We start from the raw sequence: 18,741 nt of genomic DNA, 5'->3' as shown, positions 1-18,741 counted from the left end.
AATGTTGAGTTGTTTTACCTGCCAATGCAAGAACCAGAGGCAGCTTAAAAACATGTAAGTCTGCTTCACAGAGGCAAAACAGCCAAGAAGCCACACATCCAACAATCAAGATGCTACTGTGCACTCAACCTTCATCCCTTGTGTTTTATGACAATCTCTGAGACACATCTCTAGTTCTGCATGAAAATGGGATGGAAGGGGGAATGTACATGCCAGGAGCATGGATTCACAGAGTAATAAAACCATACAGGTGGGAGCTGGGGGGCACATTCATTGTTCTTCTTTATGGAACCCAATAGTGTTCTGTATTTGGTGGGGGGGGGGGGAACAGATGACAGTCACATCATCTGATAACACTCTTTTCATTCCTCTAGTATCTCAGGAGGATGTTAAACAGCGTGACTTAAGTTAGACATTTTTAAAATCAGTAGGCCCAGATAACTTGCATCTATGGGTATGTCTATACTGCAATTCAGTACCCATGGCTAGCCTGTGTCAGCTGACTCAGGCTCATGGGGCTTAGGCAATGTAGCTGTTTAACTGTGGTGCAGGCTTTCAGGGGCGGAGCCTGGGACCTCAGACCCTGTGATGGGGAGGCTCCCACAGCCCAGGCTTGAGCCCAAGCCAAACGTCTGCACTGCAGTTAAACAGCTCCATAGCTCAAGCCCTGCAAGCTCAAGTCATCAGCAGCAGTTGAGTGGGGGTTTTGTCAATACCCATGGTACCTATATCTCGGATTTAGGTGCCTAAAGTGGCAGTTAGGCACCTAAGTCCCTTTGTGAATCTAGCCCAAAATAAATTCCACCTAGCAAGGGACATGGAAAGCAATATGAAGAGGTACTATAAATACATCAGGAGCAAGGAAAAGATGAAGGAAAGTGTAGGTCCTCTACTTCGCAGGGAAGGCGAGCAAAAAAATGCACAGCATCAAGAAGGCTGAGGTGTTTTATGCCTCTTTTGCTTCAGTCTTCACTAAAAAGGTTAACTGTGGCCAGATGCTTAACACAATTAATAGCAACAACAAGGGGGAAGGAACACAAGCCAGAACAGGGAAAGAACAGGTTAAAGAATAAGAATATTTAGATAGGATTAATAAAGTCAATTTGGCAGGGCTGGATGAAATTCATCCTAGGGTATTTAAAGAACTAGTTTAAGAAATCTTGGAACTATTAGTGGTTATCTTTGAGAACTCATGGAAGATGGGTGACTGGAGAAGAGCAAATATAGTACCTATCTTTTAAAAAGGCAAAAAAGGGAACCCAGGGTATTATAGACCAGTCAGGCTAACCTGATACCTGGAAAAGATACTAGGACAAATTATTAAACAATCAGTTTAATAATATGTACCTAGAGGATAATAGGGTTATAAATTATAGCCAGCATGTATTTGTCAAGTACAAATCATGCCCAATCAACCTAATTTGCTTCTTTGACAGGGTTACTGGCCTACTGAATAGCAGTAAAGCAGTAGACATGATACATTATGAGTTTAGTAAGGCTTTTGACACATTACATTCTCATAAGCAAATTAGGAAAATGTGATCTAGATGAAATTACTATAACGTGGTGTAGCAAAATGCCAACTCACCAGTGTGGCACCTCCTGCTGGTCATTGGGGAATTAGCTCGATTCCAGCCTCAGAGCACCTGCTACTGGCCGGTGTCTTCCTACTGGAGCCTGCTTTCTGTAAATCTCCACCACTTCTAGCACTTCAGGCCCTGCATCCCTCCCAGACCCCAGTGCCCCTTACCACAACAGTGCCCCCACACTCTGGGCCTCCCCTCCCAGAGGACCCCCAAACCTCTATACCCACTTTGCCTCAGTGGCTACTGCCAGTCATCATCATCTAGCCCTTCAGTGGCAAATTGCAGTCTGTAATGGCCACTCACCACTGGCAAGGGGGTTGGACCTGCTGCCTTTTTAGCCCCAGCTGCCTCCCTGCAGCCCTACTATCTCCCCTGGCCTTTAGTAAAGCCTCAGCCTGGGGGCTCACCAGGCCAGAGCGCCTCAGCTCTGACTGCCTTTCCCCAGCCCTGCTCTGCCTCAGGTACCCTGCTTGCTCTCCCAGGCAGGATGGTCCTTTCTGCTCCCCAGCTGAAGCAAAAGTCTCTCCTCCCACTTTCTCAGCCTGCCCTCCCAGCTGTGCCTTAATTGGGTGCAACCACACCTGTGGCTGATTACCCAACCAGCCTCCCTTGGCTGCTTTTAACCCCTTTCTAAATGGAGCGGGGTGACCGCCCCGCTATAGATGGGTACCAAACTGGTTGAAAAACCATACTCAAAGAGTAGTTATCAATAATGTATTGTCAAACTGAGAGAACATATCTAGTCAGGTACTGCAGTGTCTGTCCTGGGTCTGGTACTTGATAAATTGGAGAATTGGTCTAGACTCAGTGAGATGAAATTCAATAAAGACACGTGCAAAGTACTACACTTAGGAAGTCAAAAATCAAGTGCACAAATACAAAATGGGAAATAACTAGCTAGGCAATAGTACTGCAGACAAGGACATTTCAGTGAATCACAAACTGAATATGAGTCAACAATGTGATGCATTGCAAAAAAGCTTGACATAAGTCTCAGATTTATTAACATGAGTGTAATATGTAAGAAACAGGAGGTAATTGTTCTGCTGTACTTGGCACTGGTAAGACCTCAGCTGAAATATTGGGCACCACTCTTTAAGAAAGATGTGGACAAATTAGAGTCCAGAACAATAAAAATGATAAAAGATTTAGAAAACATGATATTTAAGAAAAGGTTAAAAAAACTGGACATGTTTAGTCTTGAGAAAAGAAGTGAGGGGGGAACCTTCAAATATGTTAAGGGCTGTTATGAAAAGGATGGTGAGCAATTGTTCTCCATGTCCATTAAAGGAAGGACAAGAAATAAGTAATTGGCTTAATCTTCAGCAAGGGAGAATTAGGTTAGAGATTAGGAAAAACTTTCTAACTATAGTTAAGCACTGGAACAGGTTACCTAGGGAGGTTGTGGGATCACTGGAGGGTTTTAAGAACAGGTTAGACAAAAACTTACTAGAGATGGCCTAGGAATACTTGATCCTGCCTCAGTGCAGGGGCTGGATTAGATAACCTCTTGAGGTCCCTTTCAGCCCTACATTTCTATGATTCTATTTGAGGCGGAGGGAATTGGAGTTTTGTAGGAGCTGAGGTGAGGGATTTCTAGTTTTGTGGTCTGACTTTTTTTGTGCAGAGAAAGTTGTTGTTTTGCTACTACTATATATGTGTCTTTGAAATACATTTTTAATTACTTCCCAGATTGCCTAGGTCTGAGATAGGCAATCTTTTATGTTTTATATATTGAAACTGAAATAAATTAATGAATAAATATACATTTTCTACTTCATTCTACTCTCCAGGCCTCCTGCCTTTAAAATAGAACAATAATTCAATTTCCTGTGATGTTATAAATTGTATATTCCTTTTAGAAATGGTATTTCTGAATATTAGGAAAACATTCCTGAAAGAAGAGTCACTCAGTGTCTCAGCCTTTCATTCTCAGAAGGCGATTAGGGTTGTTGCATATCCATTGGTTTTGTCTGGCTCACCATTTGGTTCTCTTAGTTCACAGACCAAAAGTGAACTCTGACTACAAAAATAAATTCTGGACATTTTGAGGGGGGAATGTCCCCATCATATCTGGGTTGTTTTTAACATCTTTAATAACAATAGGGTGCTTCAAATGCTTTGCATTAGAACTTTGTGTTAAAAAAGCTGAATGGATGCCAAAATCAACTTCATTGTTAGAGGAACAGAACCACTGTGTCTAAGCCTTGAATTATTCTGACACAGAATTACTCACCCACCATTAAATATTCATTCTTCTACTCCTAGTATTTAAGTAAACACTGACATAAGCATTTAAATTAATCAGACTATAAATATTAGTTTATATAAATTATATGATAGATTTTATCCTCCTGGTTTATACTTTAATAGTCATCATATATCTATATTTTACAGCGAATAAACATGCATATAATAAATGTTCCCTCTCTATCTGTCATGTGTGTAGAATTAATGTCTGCTTGAGGTCAAGTTTAAAACATGTAAGTTCAGTCTCTCCCACCTTCAGGCTATTCCTTTTTCATTCTGTACCCTCCTTCATTTAATCTACTTCTTTATTCATTCATTCCCTCTCCCTTGACTCACTCGCCCTTCTCATTCATTCCATATCATTGTCTTAAAGAGAAACAGAGGGAATCAAAGGAAGGGGAGAGAACGAGAGAGAGAGAGAGAGAGAGAGAAGGGAGGAAATGAGGCTCATAGACTCTCAGGGAAAAAAATATAAGAAGTTTTTGATTTGCACATACAACAGTGATGGATCATAAATCATGGAACAACAGGAACCTAATATGTAAAAGACCTATTGTTTCAACATTCATATTGGTATATTACCTCACAGCTGGTAATGTTATGAAATTTTCCTCATTCAGGCTGAAAATTTCCATGCTTTGACTGAAGGTGAAATACTGTGCAAAGTTTAAGCAAAAACAATTTGGTTGTTTTTAGCATGAAGAGAGTGGAACCAATCCATTATTCTTGAAAATTAGTACAGCAGCAAGTTCCTAAAGTCTCAAGATTTTTCTACTGATTTTCCCCCAAATATTTTTAAAACAAATCATAGGAAATTCCATGCAGTAAGGTAAGGGTGTATTATAGCTGCAAAAACAAATAAAAAGTCAGAAGTGAGGAAATGTCAAAGTTAATGTTGTGTGTGTAACTTTTGCTCTGATCCCTTGTTCATATGTATTAAGATAGCCTTTACTTATGTGATCATATACTACTTCTAAAGCATTAGAAGATATTATCATACTTTTTCTACCGTTACATGTCAACATTATAAAAAATAAATTTTGATTGGAATTCTACCAACCCTAAATATGTACATAAAACAGTGAGGAACAATGGAGAGTATACTATCCACCCTGCCACAATGCATAGATATTATAGTTTTGTGTAAAGTGTGGTGGTGTTTTATAAAATGTTAAGACAGCAAAGTCAAGCACTGAAAAGTTAGGAAATGCTAGAATTAAGGCTGCACATGCACCTCTAAGTCTTCCCCTTTATGTATGCATTTGGATACCTTCTTTAATTAAATGATCATATACTAGATTTTCCTCAGCAAAATGTCTACATAGTTCAAAGGGCGAATGTACATGTTGTTTACAAAATACTTGACTCAAGTGAAGAATTCAGTGTTTTTGTAAGGGCAACTTGTCAGTACAGACTTTAAAAATGTTGACCTAATCAATTACGGTAATTCAGCAGTGTTAGCCTACCTGTTCTCTGATACTAAATGCTGCCAGGTATTACTGATAAAAAAAATTCTGTGTTAACCTTCTGCAAGTTGCTTCAGGTTAAACAAATCCTGGTTCATAGGTAGACACTGAGTCCCTGTGTTCTCTTCTTGCTATTGTTGTTAAAGGAGAAATTCATCACATAATGGTTTAACTTGTTATTTACTACTAAATAAGCCACTAATGAGTAATATTGGACAAAACAATGCTGACTTTACTCTTATGAGTAGTTCAGTTGACTACTCATCTGAATATGGTGAACAGGATTAAGTCCATTGATTGCTAACCTTCTTTTTAACCCTACTTAAATGGTAGACTCTTTTTTACAGGGAACATCTTTTACTTATGGTTGTACAATGGGACTGGAATCTGTAGACACTACTTCAGTATTATTATTGCCACTGATGATGATAATAATAATTATTAAAAAAATCAAATTAAATTATATTACAATGAGTAGAAGTGGGAAATGTCTAAATTTGAATCCTTAAAACCCAGAAAATTCAGAGTTAAACATGAACTCTGTCCTTTACTCATCACATACCGCAAGTTCTTGCAACAGCTCTTACATAACCGACAGCAGATGCTGCAATACATAAACAGAGCATGTTGAGTTACAGAAAAAAAGCTGACGCCTTAACTCTGAATTTCTTCACTTTTGTGCATTTAGTTTAAGCCACTAATAATAAATTAACTTTGTTTTTGGATGGTTGTTTTTTGCACTAGAGAGTAGTACTATGCCATGGATACATTTTCCAGTGTGCAGACATTATCTAAGTGAAACTGTTTGCCCCCTAGGCAAAGGCAAGTGTAAATTCACATTGCTGTGATTATTAAAATGAAGTCTCAACTTCAGTTTTTAAGAAATAATTACTCAGTGAAAATACTTTCAGAAAAAGAAAAATTAGATGCCATTAAAGGGCCCCACAACACCACCAATGCCAAAATATCTTAAAATAAGAGTGACTTTTTCCCTTTAAAATTTATTATGCATAAATCCTGCTGGTTCACTCAGAGCTTATTTTAATATTTATTTATTTATTTATTTATTTAAATTATCTTACTTGTCTTTACAAAGTATGTATGTGTGGGTCAAAGTATCTAATATATGCACACATTTGGGCCAAATTCAGAGTGATGTGCAAGATGGTAAGTCAGGCTCCAAAATGTTAACTTAAACTCCATTATATTTACTTAAATGTCTTTAAACTTACTCCACCGGTGCCTAATAGAATCTAAGCAAATGTAACCCACATGTGGAGGAGACAGAAAAAGGTGTATGTATACTTTAACTTAAACCAAGCTTAAGTCTACTCCTGTAGGGATGCTGCTAGAAACTCGGGATTAGTACCTCAAGCCTCCAAAACAAACACTGCCACTATATGGTGTCCAACACAAAAGCACCTTGGTGCATACAGTCCAAAGATCCTCTCAGGGGAGTACAAGCATTTCCACTTGTCAGCTAGTATTTTGCTACTGTTCCACCCAGATCACATTGACTTGTCTCTCTGCTTACTTCCAGCAGCAACATCACAATCAAAGAGGTTGACAATACTGAACAGGATTTTTAACACTGCTTTTCCTGGAGTGGTCACCGTAATGGTATCAAATTACAGACAGGAGAGGAGGCAACAGGGGACTGTAAATGGCAGGGAACACAGTCCTTGATTCAATCTCTCTCTCTTTTACAGTGGAGTGTATAATATTAGGAAACGTAAAAAACCCCAGGATTTAGTTATTTTCTTTAAGGGTAGATATACCACTTCGAAGAAAGTTATTCACCATTCCTCAGATAACAAAGTTGCAAGATATTGAAGATATTCCGTCTCACTGAGGGGCCATGGAGCCAAACCTGAATGGCACTGTGACCCCACATGCCAGGGCACAATGCTCAGAGTGGGAGCTGGGCCCACTCCTGAGGAAGGAGCCATAACTTCTGAGTGAGGGTGGGGCAGGCTCGATCATCCTGATATCTGCTGGGAGAGCAATACTGAGCAGTGCACAGACAATCCAGGAAGTTTTTTGGAAAGTGTAGGGGACAATTTCCTGGTGCAAGTGCTGGAGGAACCAAATAGGGGCAGAGCTCTTCTTGACCTGCTGCTTACAGACCAGGAAGAATTAGTAGGGGAAGCAAAAGTGGATGGGAACCTGGGACCCAGTGACCATGAGATGGTCGAGTTCAGGATCCTGACACAAGGAAGAAAGGAGAGCAGCAGAATACGGACCCTGGACTTCAGAAAAGCAGACTTTGACTCTCTCAGGGAACTGATGGGCAGGATCCCCTGGTAGAATAACATGAGAGGAGAAGGAGTCCAGGAGATCTGGCTGTATTTTAAATAATCCTTATTGAGGTTGCAGGAACAAACCATCCCGATGTGTAGAAAGAATAGTAAATATGGCAGGCGACCAGCTTGGCTTAACAGTGAAATCCTTGCTGATCTTAAACACAAAAAAGAAGCTTACAAGAAGTGGAAGATTGGACAAATGACCAGGGAGGAGTATAAAAATATTGCTCAGGCATGCAGGAGTGAAATCAGGAAGGCCTAATCACACTTGGAGTTGCAGCTAGCAAGAGATGTTATGATTAACAAGAAGGGCTTCTTCAGGTATGTTAGCAACAAAAAGAAGATCAGGGAAAATGTGGGACCCTTACTGAATGAGGGAGACACCCTAGGGTATGTCTATATCGATATATCGGGGATCAATGTATCGCTTCTCATCTAGACACGATACATCGATCCCTGAACACACTCCCTGTCAACTGCGGAACTCCACCTGGGACGAGAGGCGGCAGCAGAGTTGACGGGGGAGCGGTGGCCATCGATCCTGTGCTGCAAGGATGCGAAGTAAGTCAATCTAAGATACATCAACTTCAGCTACGCTATTCTTGTAGCTGAAGTTGCGTATCTTAGATCGATTCCCCTCCCCCCAGTGTAGACCAGGCCCTAGTGACAGAGAATGTGGAAATAGCTAATGTACTCAACACTTTTTTTGCATCTGTCTTCACGAACAAGGTCAGCTCCCAGACTACTGCACTGGGCAGCACAGCATGGGGAGGAGGTGACCAGCCCTCTGTGGAGAAAGAAGTGGTTCGGGACTTTTTAGAAAAGTTGGATGAGCACAAGTCTGTGGGGCCAGATGCGTTGCATCCGAGGGTGCTAAAGGAGTTGGCAGATGTGATTGCAGAGCCATGGGCCATTATCTTTGAAAACTCATGGCGACTGGAATAGACAAGTGTAATTAGAAGGAGGAAAGTATGGGAGGGAATATGCAATTCTAAATATTATGCATAAAGTAGTGGGCATGGTTTTTGTAAAGGGAAATCATGCTTCACCAATTTACTAGAATTATTTGAGGGAGTCAAAAAGCATGAGGACAAGAGCAGACGTAGTGTACTCTGATTTTCAGAAAGCCTTTGACAAGGTCCCTTGCCAAAGGCTCTTAAGCAAAGTAATCTGTCCTGGGATAAGAGGGAAGGTCCTCTCAGCGATCAGTAACTGGTTAAAAGATAGGAAACAAAGGGTAGTAATAAATGGTCAGTTTTCAGAATGTAGAGGTAAATAGTGCTCTCCCCCACAGAGCTGGCTCCAGGTTTTCTCCTGCCCTAAGTGGCAGGGGGGGAAAAAAAGAAAAAAAAAAGCTGATCGGCAGCAGCAGCTCAATCACACTGCTCCACTATTCAGCAGCAGTTTGGCAGCGGGTCCTTCACTCTCTCCTTTCCTCTTCAGAGGCACTTCAGCGGCAGCTCAAAGAGGAAGAGAGGGACTGCTGAATTCCCACGGAAGACCCGGACGTGCCGCCTCAATAGCAGGCGGAGTGCCGCCCCTTTGTATTGGCTGCCCCAAACTTGTATTGGCTGCCCTGCTTCCTTAGCTAGTGCCTGGGGCTGGCCCTGCTTCCCAAAGGATATGTACTGGGACTAGTACTGTTCAACGTATTCCTAAATGATCTGGAAAAAGGGGTAAACAGTGAGGTGGCAAAATTTGCTGATTATACAAAATTGCTCAAGCTAGTTAAGTCCAGAGCAGACTGTGAAGAATTACAAAGAGATATCACAAAACTGGGTGACTGGGCAACAAAATGGCAGATGAAATTCAGTGTTGATAAATGCAAAGTAATGCACATTGGAATACATAATCCCTACTATACATATAAAATGATGGGGTCTAAATCAGCTGTTACCACTCAAGAAAGATCTTGGAGTTAGTGTGGATAGTTCTCTGAAAACAGCCACTCAATGGGCAGTGGCAGTCAAAAAAAACTAACAGAATGTTGGGAATCATTAGGAAAAAGATAGATAACAAGGCAGAAAATATCATATTGCCTCTATATAAATCCATGGTATGCCCACAATTTGAATACTGTGTGGATGTGGTCACTCCATCTCAAAAAAGATATATTGGAATTGGAAAAGGTACAGAAAAGGGCAACAAAAATGATTAGGGGTATGGAACTGCTCCCATATGAGGAGAGATTAATAAGACTGCAACTTTTCAGCTTGGAAAAGAGACAACTAAGGGAGGATACGATAGAGGTCTATAAAATCATGACTGGTGTGGAGAAGGTAAATAAGAAACTGTTATTTACTCCTTCTTACAACACAAGAACTAGGGATCACCAAATGAAATTAATAGGCACCATGTTTAAAAACAAACAAAAAGAAGTACTTCTTTACACAATGCATAGTCAACCTGTTGAACTCTGCTAGAGAATGTTCTGAAGGCCAAGACTATAAGAGGGTTCAAAAAAGAGCTAGATAAGTTCACGGAGGATAGGTCCACCAAGGCTATTAGCCAGGATGGGCAAGGATGGAAAACCATGCTCTGAAGTGTCCCTGACCTCTGTTTGCCAGAAGCTGGGAATGGGCGACAGGGGATGGATGGTTCTGTTCATTCTCTCTGAAAAACCTCACATTGGCCACTGTCAGAACAGGATACTGGGCGAGATGGACCATTGGTCTGACTCAGTATGGCTGTTCTTATGACAGATCTTCATATTCCTGACTAGGATTTTGGAAAAAACAATGGAGAGACTGCCTTCCAAGGAATCCATCTCAGGTTTTACGCTAAACTCATAGCATGCTGGAACAGAAGGATGTGAGTTTAGTTAGTGCTATGTCAATACTCATATAATGCAAAAAGGGTCAGTAAAGTGCATAGTTATGTATTTCACTGGGAGTCTCAGTGTCTTGATTTAAGAAGTTGCCCTGTAACATAACAGCATGGGAACTTGCTTTAAAGCACAGCTCTTCTCTACAAACTGACTATAAACTTCTTATCCTACTATTCGCGGAGAATTTGTTTGTTTTGTGTATTTAGTGTTACATCTATTCATTTTACTGACAAAAATATGTGTTATTGCTTTTCATTCTTGTCAGTGCTGCAGAGCAACTCAGTCAGCTGGAGTCTGTTTTGGCATGAGCCACTAAGAAAACAGCTTGACTTTCAGATCCCAGGGTGAGTTTTCAGGGCTAGCAGTCAGGAAAACTGTTTTTATTTATAAACTGAGAAAAGCTTCGTAAGTAAGTCACTGAAAGAAAATAACTATGGAACCCTGCAATGCCATTTTATAGTCACTTTCTGGATGCGAAGCAATGTTTTATGTAATTTATTTTGAGTTATAAAAGTTTTATTGTTTGGTTCAGCCAAGAAAACATTTCATTTCAATAAGGGTTATGGATGTAACTGAACTGTGCGATGTTATTACTTTATTTAAAAATATATTGTAAATTATTGTACTGATGATATATATAGAATGGTTAATTTAGTGATGAGGAAAATGGTAAGAGTAAATGAAAACAAATTACTTAAAATGCTTCCAGTACCTGAAATAACTAAATTTTTATTAACTAACTTTACATTGGATTACCATTTGGAAACTGACTAGCTATCTCAAATAGCTGGTTGGTGCAGGAACTGCCATTTTCTGTGTTTGTGCAACACCTAGTATCATGGTGGTCCCAATCTGGTTGGCCATTAGCTACCTCAACATGAATAATAAAAATAATATACCTCACTTTGAAGCTCATATAGTATATGCATCATCCATGCTGAGGAATCTTAGAAATACCTACTGTAGGAAAGAGAGCTCACTTTCTTAATATTTTGCAATCAAAAGAAATATAAAAAATACAGTAACAGTGATTACTTTTGTGGGTGTATGAATTAAAATAAAAAAAAAATCTGTCATATGTTCCAAAAATCTAAAATGGTAGCTATCATAGTAATGGTGAAAAAGCTGATACTGCTTTGAACTACATAGTGTCTGAAATTTAATTTTAACCTACCTAGAGGTACACTATTACAAAGTATTCAGATAACATGTTATAGTTACCTGAAGAATTTCCTTTGAAAAAGTTGAATCCTAAGGTGGTGAATTCTTTTTCAGAAAGTGAATTGGAATTGAATTTTTGAGAAAAAACATGCATAAAACTATAAAAGAATAACATCATGTTAGATCAAATGATCTGTGGAACAGATTGTTTCCATCAGGGTAATGCAGGTGGAGGAAAAGCAGAGAGGAAATATATTGTTGTGAGGAGAGAGGATATTAAAGCAAAGGGATGCGACTTTTCAAGGACTGGAACTATTCAATTAATATCTACAGCAATACATACTAAGTTGTCATAATGGATCTTAATGGCTCATTATTTAGGTTTCATTTTTTGAGGTAGGATGTGTGGGGCTACTTTTAAAAACACTTAGTGTTGAACGAAATACTTAGTTGAGTTTATAGCAAGAAAAAAAGGGCAAGCTATGTCATGGAGATTGGATTTAACTATCCCCATGCTGTCCGAATTCAATCACAAGAGCCTGCTCTGCTGTTCATGTATAACAACCAAAGTGAAACTCAGGGCTGGATTTCGGGGCAGGTGACCCAAGCGACAGCCTAGGGTGTTGGGCTTGGAGGGCGCCAGGGCCAGGGTGCTGTTTTTGTTGTTAGCGACAAAAGGGAAAATAGAATGTTTGAAGTAAAATGTTTCAGGTATTCCATATGTGGATTTATTTATCACTAATCTCCTAGAATGTTCTGGACCTTTGTAGAATCTCGTGGAACCTTCCAGACTTTCCTTGACCCTTCTAGAATGTTGTCAGCCATGACCTCATGGATATATAAGGGGCGGGGGGCATCACCAGTAAGTCAGTGAGATATAAGAACGAAGTGAGAGCCCAGCTGTGATATTGTGAACCTTGTTTTATTGTTTTATTGTGAAAGTATACTTGTGTTTTAAGACTAACAAAGGTCATATTTAATGAGATACCAGAGATATCTATGTAACCCCTATCTACTCAACAGTATAAAAAAATATTGTTATTTCTTTCGCCATGCTTTACACATAATGTTTGATGACTTTCTAAGACTGCAGAACAAAGACTTTTGCTCTCCCTCATACTGCCTGTCCCCTTCTCCTCCCGTAGAAAATAAAAGATGCCCTGAAGCAGATTTTCCTGAAGATAAGGAATGGACATGTAAGGAAAGTGCTGGAGGGAGGCAGGCACTGAAAAAGCTCTTCACTTGGGGCACCATTTGGTTTAGGGCGGGCCCTGATGAAACTTACTAGCAACTAATCAGTTCCATTGTTTAAACAGAATGAAAAGTTTAACATAACAATATAAACCCTGAAAAGTCGGTTAGATTTATAAAAAATATTTCAGTTTCAATAATCTCAGAAGGCCCTTCCTACAACAGCATTGTCTTCAAGACTGGGTAAGGTCCTGATGTCCTCATTTTGGGGCCAAGCACTGTATCAACATATTTAATTTACATAGTCCAACTAACATGCAAGGGAAAATAAAAACAGAGGCACCGGCTCAAAGAATGACAGCGGCAAACTAAGGGCATGGTGAGCTCATCTGAAATAGCAAAATGGTAGTTTATATTAATAATATGTAAATACTTAATATACTTCTTATTAATAAGATCACCATACTCCAAGGGAGAATATGTAGATCAGTGAGTTGTGGTCCTATATTAAACAATTTGTTACTCTGCCCACAGCTACAATATGCTATATGCCAAACTGTGCTGTCATAAGAATATCAAAAAACAAAAGGGAGCAAATTCAAGCAGACACAACTCTCGCTGTGTTATTTGGCAACTAGTGGCTTTCCTTAAAAAAACAGGTAAGTTTAATGGCATTATGACTCAACAGAGGAATGGTCAAAAATTTATAAATGGGATCAGTTTTAAAGGATTCTTTTAAACGTCTATAATGATAAATAATATAGCCATTGGATATACAGAGATTGCAACTCAGGCTTTGCATCTTGTACATTTCTGTTCCCACTTTTACTGGACAAACAATTATGATGAAGTATTGAAAATGATGTTAAATATACCCTACTCGACATCATTAGGTCCTTTCTTTTGTAAGCCCTGAATATGTACAGACATCACAGTGCATTACGCAAAAAGCCAACATTTAAAACACAACTCCCTAAAAACTGTATATTAAATTATAACAGAATAAAATCACTTGGAATAGAGTCAATTCTATTCTGTTTAGAAAATAATTGTGCTACTTTTCTGCATAGCCATGCTCCCTCTTGTCTCTTTCACACGCAGAACAGCTGAACGCGTCCACCTGGGAGGATGCTGTTTGTTTACATCTCAGGTTGCTAGCTCACTACCATTGGTGGTTTTTTCTGAAAGGGAGGGGTCCGGGTGAAATGAGAGGCTGGGGATGCTGCCCCCTATCACATGATGGAAATTTCCACTCTTTAGAAAGCAGGAAAGAAAAGAAAAGAAAAGAGAGGATCTCAATCCACACTTTCTAACACTCCGCGTAGGGTCGTGCCATTTTCACATATGCTTCGTCCTAAAAGAATTTGTCAAAAACAAGGTGGGTAATTCTAGCTCTTTGAACACAATTCTACGCGATTTCTAAAGACTAAGAAAGGTTGTTAAATACGGATGAAGCTATTTATACATATGGATCTACAGGTATCTCTTACTACAGGGTGTAACACACCCTCACATCCTTGTGTGAGTACAGCCTACGTTTAGGCTTGGCAGAGCGGCTGTTTTTAACGTGTTGGCTTTCACCATTTCAAATGAGCCCGCTTTGAGTGGATTGAAGTGTAATGACCGTATTAACTGTGGGCATGCAGCACGCCACAAACTACCGAGGGCGACTGGGGACAGCTTTTATTGTATGTGTGGGAGTTTGCACTGGAACAGTGAGCCCGCAATTGCAAACGAAACCCAGCGAGTTGTGTCTTGCTCGTGGTTTCATTGTGTTTCTTTGTCATTGTGTACATGTCGAAAGCACTCTACTAGCGTGGGAGGGAAGTTATTCAGGGGTCTGTGGGGAAGAGCTGGAGAGTGCACAGAGCGCGTCGTGCTGCTGTTGGGGGCTGGCGGAGAGGGCTTGATAGGAAGGGTGGCAAAATGTATTAAGTGTGCGGTTTGCGAAGTGCGATGGGGACACGGGGGTGGGGGTTGCACAGTGCATTACGGGAATAGGGTGCGGGTTGCACCCCACAGAAAGGGTGGCAGGCTTCCACTGGGAGAAGACTGCACAGGATCGGATGGCGGCGCGGGGAGAGTGGCCCTGTGCCGGGACTGTGCTAGAGTGTGTGTTACAAGAGGTTAGTGAACTTAGGGAGGGGCGGTAATTCAGCATGTCCGAGAGAGGGGGGCCAGAGGAGGAAGGAGACTGTGCTGCGGGCGGCGGGGAATACGAGTTGCTAGGTAGGAAGGAAGGGATGTAGAAGTTTTCATGTGTATGCAGCCTGGCATAAAAGAGAAAACCCCTGCCACGTTGAGCGTTGAAAACACACACGTCTCCCTACCGCCAGAGCAGCTGCTGTGCCAGTGCCTGGGAGACAGGGCGGGACCCCGCCTGTCCCAGCTCTTGGTGACGCTTGTGACCAGGTGTGTTCACGCTGAACAGCTCCCCGGATGAAGCCAGGGGCGTCGGAGCTGGCCTCGCAGGATCCTGGCCCTGCTTTGCTGGCGCGTGGCACTAGCCGCCTCGCCAGTCTCGCGGCGTGTGCCCTGGTGAGGCGCCGCGCTCCCCTCGCAGCCGCAAACGCAGTGCAACGAGGGGCGCAGCCCTGCCGGGGGCGGTGAATACGGGGGGAGCTACTGTCTGTAGATAGGGGTGCCAGGCGGGGGCGGCTGCTCCACGTACCCCCGAGGGTCTCTGTGCCCTGCTGCCCCACCCACGGGCTTCGGTGGCGAGGTCTGTGCAAGCAGTAACCGCCGGGTCTCCTGGCAGCCAGCGCCACCTGTCACCGGCCCAGGGGGCGCCCGCGGCAGCTGGGCAGGGGCGGTAATGGGAGCCGGAGCGCAAGCCCTCTTTGCCAGGGCCAGGGCCAGCGCCGGGGCTGGCCGCGCCTGCGCGCAGCGCCGCCCGCTTCTGTGGCAGCTCGGAGGGCGGGGCGGAAGCTCTGCTGGCTCGGCTGGGGGAGGGGGGCAGCGCGTGGGGAGCTTTCCATTGTCTGCCCTGGGCGTAGCCTGCCGGGGCGGGGACGGTGCGACCGGGGGCTGCGGGGAGCGAGGCAGAGACTTGGGGGGGAGGCGAGATCCGCTGTTGGCCACACGAGCTGTGAGGGGGAGGGAGCCGCTTTGCAGCGTCAGGCACAACCCCGGCAGGGGGGTCAGTGTTGAAGGGATGCTCCAGGCCACCCCACGAGGAGAGGGGTCTCTGGGCTGTAAGCATTTGTGGCCCTTACACAGTCCCTGGCGTTTCAGCCAGAGAGCGGGGGGGGGGGGGGGGGGGGGGAGAGAGAGAGAGAGAGAGAGAGTGTGTGTGTGTGTGTGTGTGTGTGTGTCTGTGTGTGTGTGTGTGTCTTCTAATATCAAATGTTTGTTCCCCACGTAGGTACTTTACAAGCTGTGATCAAATAATCCATTAATCTCTTTGGCCTGGTCTACACTGGGGCGGCGGGGGGCGGGGGGGGATCGATCTAAGTTACGCAACTTCAGCTACATGAATAACATAGCTGAAGTCGACATACTTAGATCAACTTACCGTGGTGTCTTCACTGCAGTGAGTCGACTGCTGCCGCTCCCCCGTCGACTCCTCCTGCGCCTCTCGTGGTGGTGGAGTACAGGAGTCGATGGGAGAGTGCTTGGGGATCAATTTATCGCAAGGCAGGTTCAGGGGCCACCAAAATAAACCGTGTGAGTAGGGGCCGTCATGTTAAGATTCACTGCAGGTGCCAGGACGAGTAACGCTGAATCCCAATGTCACCTGCCATCAGAGCTAGAAACAAAAAAAGCCTAGATGCCAATTTAGCTTTCAATGGGGGCTCCTGTGCGTGTCTCTGGGCAATTTGCTACTGCTTAGATATTCCAGAATGCCAGGCGCCTGGCTTTTACTCTCCATGAAAAAAAAAATCCTTGTGGCCCACAGGTGGACTCATGGCATTTTTAGGGGGGAAGGTGGGGGGGGGGGGAGAGGGGTCAAAGAAAAAGGTTAAGAATCTGTGCCTATTTAGCTCTGTTTATTGATTTATATGGAGACAAGCAGAATTTAGCTTTGCGCACTGGAGGAGAAACTCCATCTCCTTTCTGTGACAATGGAAGAGAAGATGTAGGTACAAAGACCTGTGTACAAACTAATATTTCAGCCATTTGACAGCAATGTCATTTTGAGCTTAAACGGTCTCAATTAACATGTATATCTCAATAATAATCGGGTTTCTAAGGACAGAGGCAATTGAGAACATTTTTTATTATTGTGACTGTTATTTTACTTCCCTCAGCACTGACAAAGGCAGAGTTCCTAAGCAGTAATTTATTTTGACTGAGACTATTTCAAACAAGTCTACCTATCAACCCTAATGAGGAAGATCCTGTTTCATCTAAGTACATTCACAGCCTTTGAGGAATACCAGAAATTGCAGGTTAATAGGGATCAGTTTTTTATTATTATTACACAGCTCTCTGAACACTTGTTTTACCTGCAAGTATACGGTTTGTCATATTTATTTATTTGTATGAAGTTTTATGGTGTTTCTAGGCATTTCTGTAGGTTTGATGCAAAGCTGCCTGATTTTTATGTTTCTTTTCAGGAGAGAACAGAAATATGTCCATAATTTTAAATTTATATTTTTGCTGATGTGACTGTTTTTATAATACATTACCGGATTTTTCTCTATTCACGCATGAGAAAGATATTTATTTCATGTAGTAATTGTAGCACATCATTTGGAATATTAAAATTAAGTGAGTCAACCTGAAACACTTCAGCGATGTAAATCTGTTGGATATTTGCTAGAAACAAACATTTAAGAGAAATTTCAAATATTGAAGATGCCTGAATATTTTTTACCAGGTGAAACTTTTTGTTTGTGTACTTGTACTGAAAAATGTGTCATTGGTTCACTCTATTATGTATCTATTTTTATCTTTATTTTGTTTCTAAATTTTAGGGGTTTACATTCTTCATGTAACATATTCTATCATGTTTGGGGAGTTTGGGGATAGATTTAAGATGAGAATACTTATAGTGTAAACTCTGCCTCATCATCCACCCATGATACTGGGGTTGCCCATGCTTATTGTTCTAGATTACTTCAACATTTTTGTGTACAATAGCTCTTCTGGGCTGGCTCAAGATTTAACGGCTACCATCTCACACCACTGACTTGTTGCAGGGGATGTGTCACTCTAGTTATGTAAGTGGATCTCGTTATTGGTCTGCTATTGGTAACTGAATAGGCAGAGGTACAACCTTTGTTGTAGTTATCACATCTCCTCCTTAAATTAGATGTCAGGGTTTATTTTGCTCTTGAGGGTAGAGGATCTATTTCATTGGTCTCCATCACTGTCTCTTTCTTTGACCATGGCCAGTTCACCTAACTCCTCAATGTCCTCGAGGAACATTTAGCGTACCCATCTGTAAAATAATATATAAAACTACCAGCTTCACATGGTAGGTATATTGAGCGGCTTAATTAATTCACGTCTGTAAAAGCATTGTAAGAGTCTTGCATGAAAGGCACTACTGAAGTGCAAAACTATTATCAAGTACTATCGCTGATGTTTCATGTGAACCACTGCACTTACAGCTGAAGCTTAACTAATAATTAATAGTGATGATTATGCTATTGATATTTTAGAGCTCTAGCAGGGATGTGATTCTATGGCTGACACATAATGGGGATACTAAGATTCAGTTGGTTTGTGGCAAGTCTGCAAAGGATATTTGTTCATATTTAGAAAACAGAGAACATAGGATTGGAAGAGACCTCAGGAGGTCATCTAGTCCAACTCCCTGCTCAAAGCAGGACCAACCCCAGCTAAATCATCCCAGCCAAGACTACGTCAAGATGGGCCATAAAAATCTCTAAGGATGGAGATTTCACCACCTCCCTAGGTAACCCATTCCATTGCTTCACCACCTCTAGTGAAATAGTTTTTCCTAATATCCAACCTAGACCTCCCCCACTGCAATGTCAGACCATTGC

General features: G+C 41.9%; 1 protein-coding gene across 1 annotated transcript in view; it reads left to right on the top strand.

Moving 5' to 3' along the window:
• Positions 1–14,066: 14,066 nt before the first annotated feature.
• The window catches only part of SLC38A4 (solute carrier family 38 member 4), an 80,898-nt gene continuing 76,223 nt past the window's right edge, over positions 14,067–18,741 (top strand). The window contains exon 1 of the mRNA XM_032802452.2: positions 14,067–14,162. The gene's annotated coding sequence lies outside the window, so the exon portion shown is untranslated. The remainder of the gene's footprint in view (positions 14,163–18,741) is intronic.

This window comes from Chelonoidis abingdonii, chromosome 1 (assembly GCF_003597395.2).
Source record: "Chelonoidis abingdonii isolate Lonesome George chromosome 1, CheloAbing_2.0, whole genome shotgun sequence".
Lineage (NCBI taxonomy): Eukaryota > Metazoa > Chordata > Testudines > Testudinidae > Chelonoidis > Chelonoidis abingdonii.
This window is presented reverse-complemented; position numbering and strand designations above follow the sequence as displayed.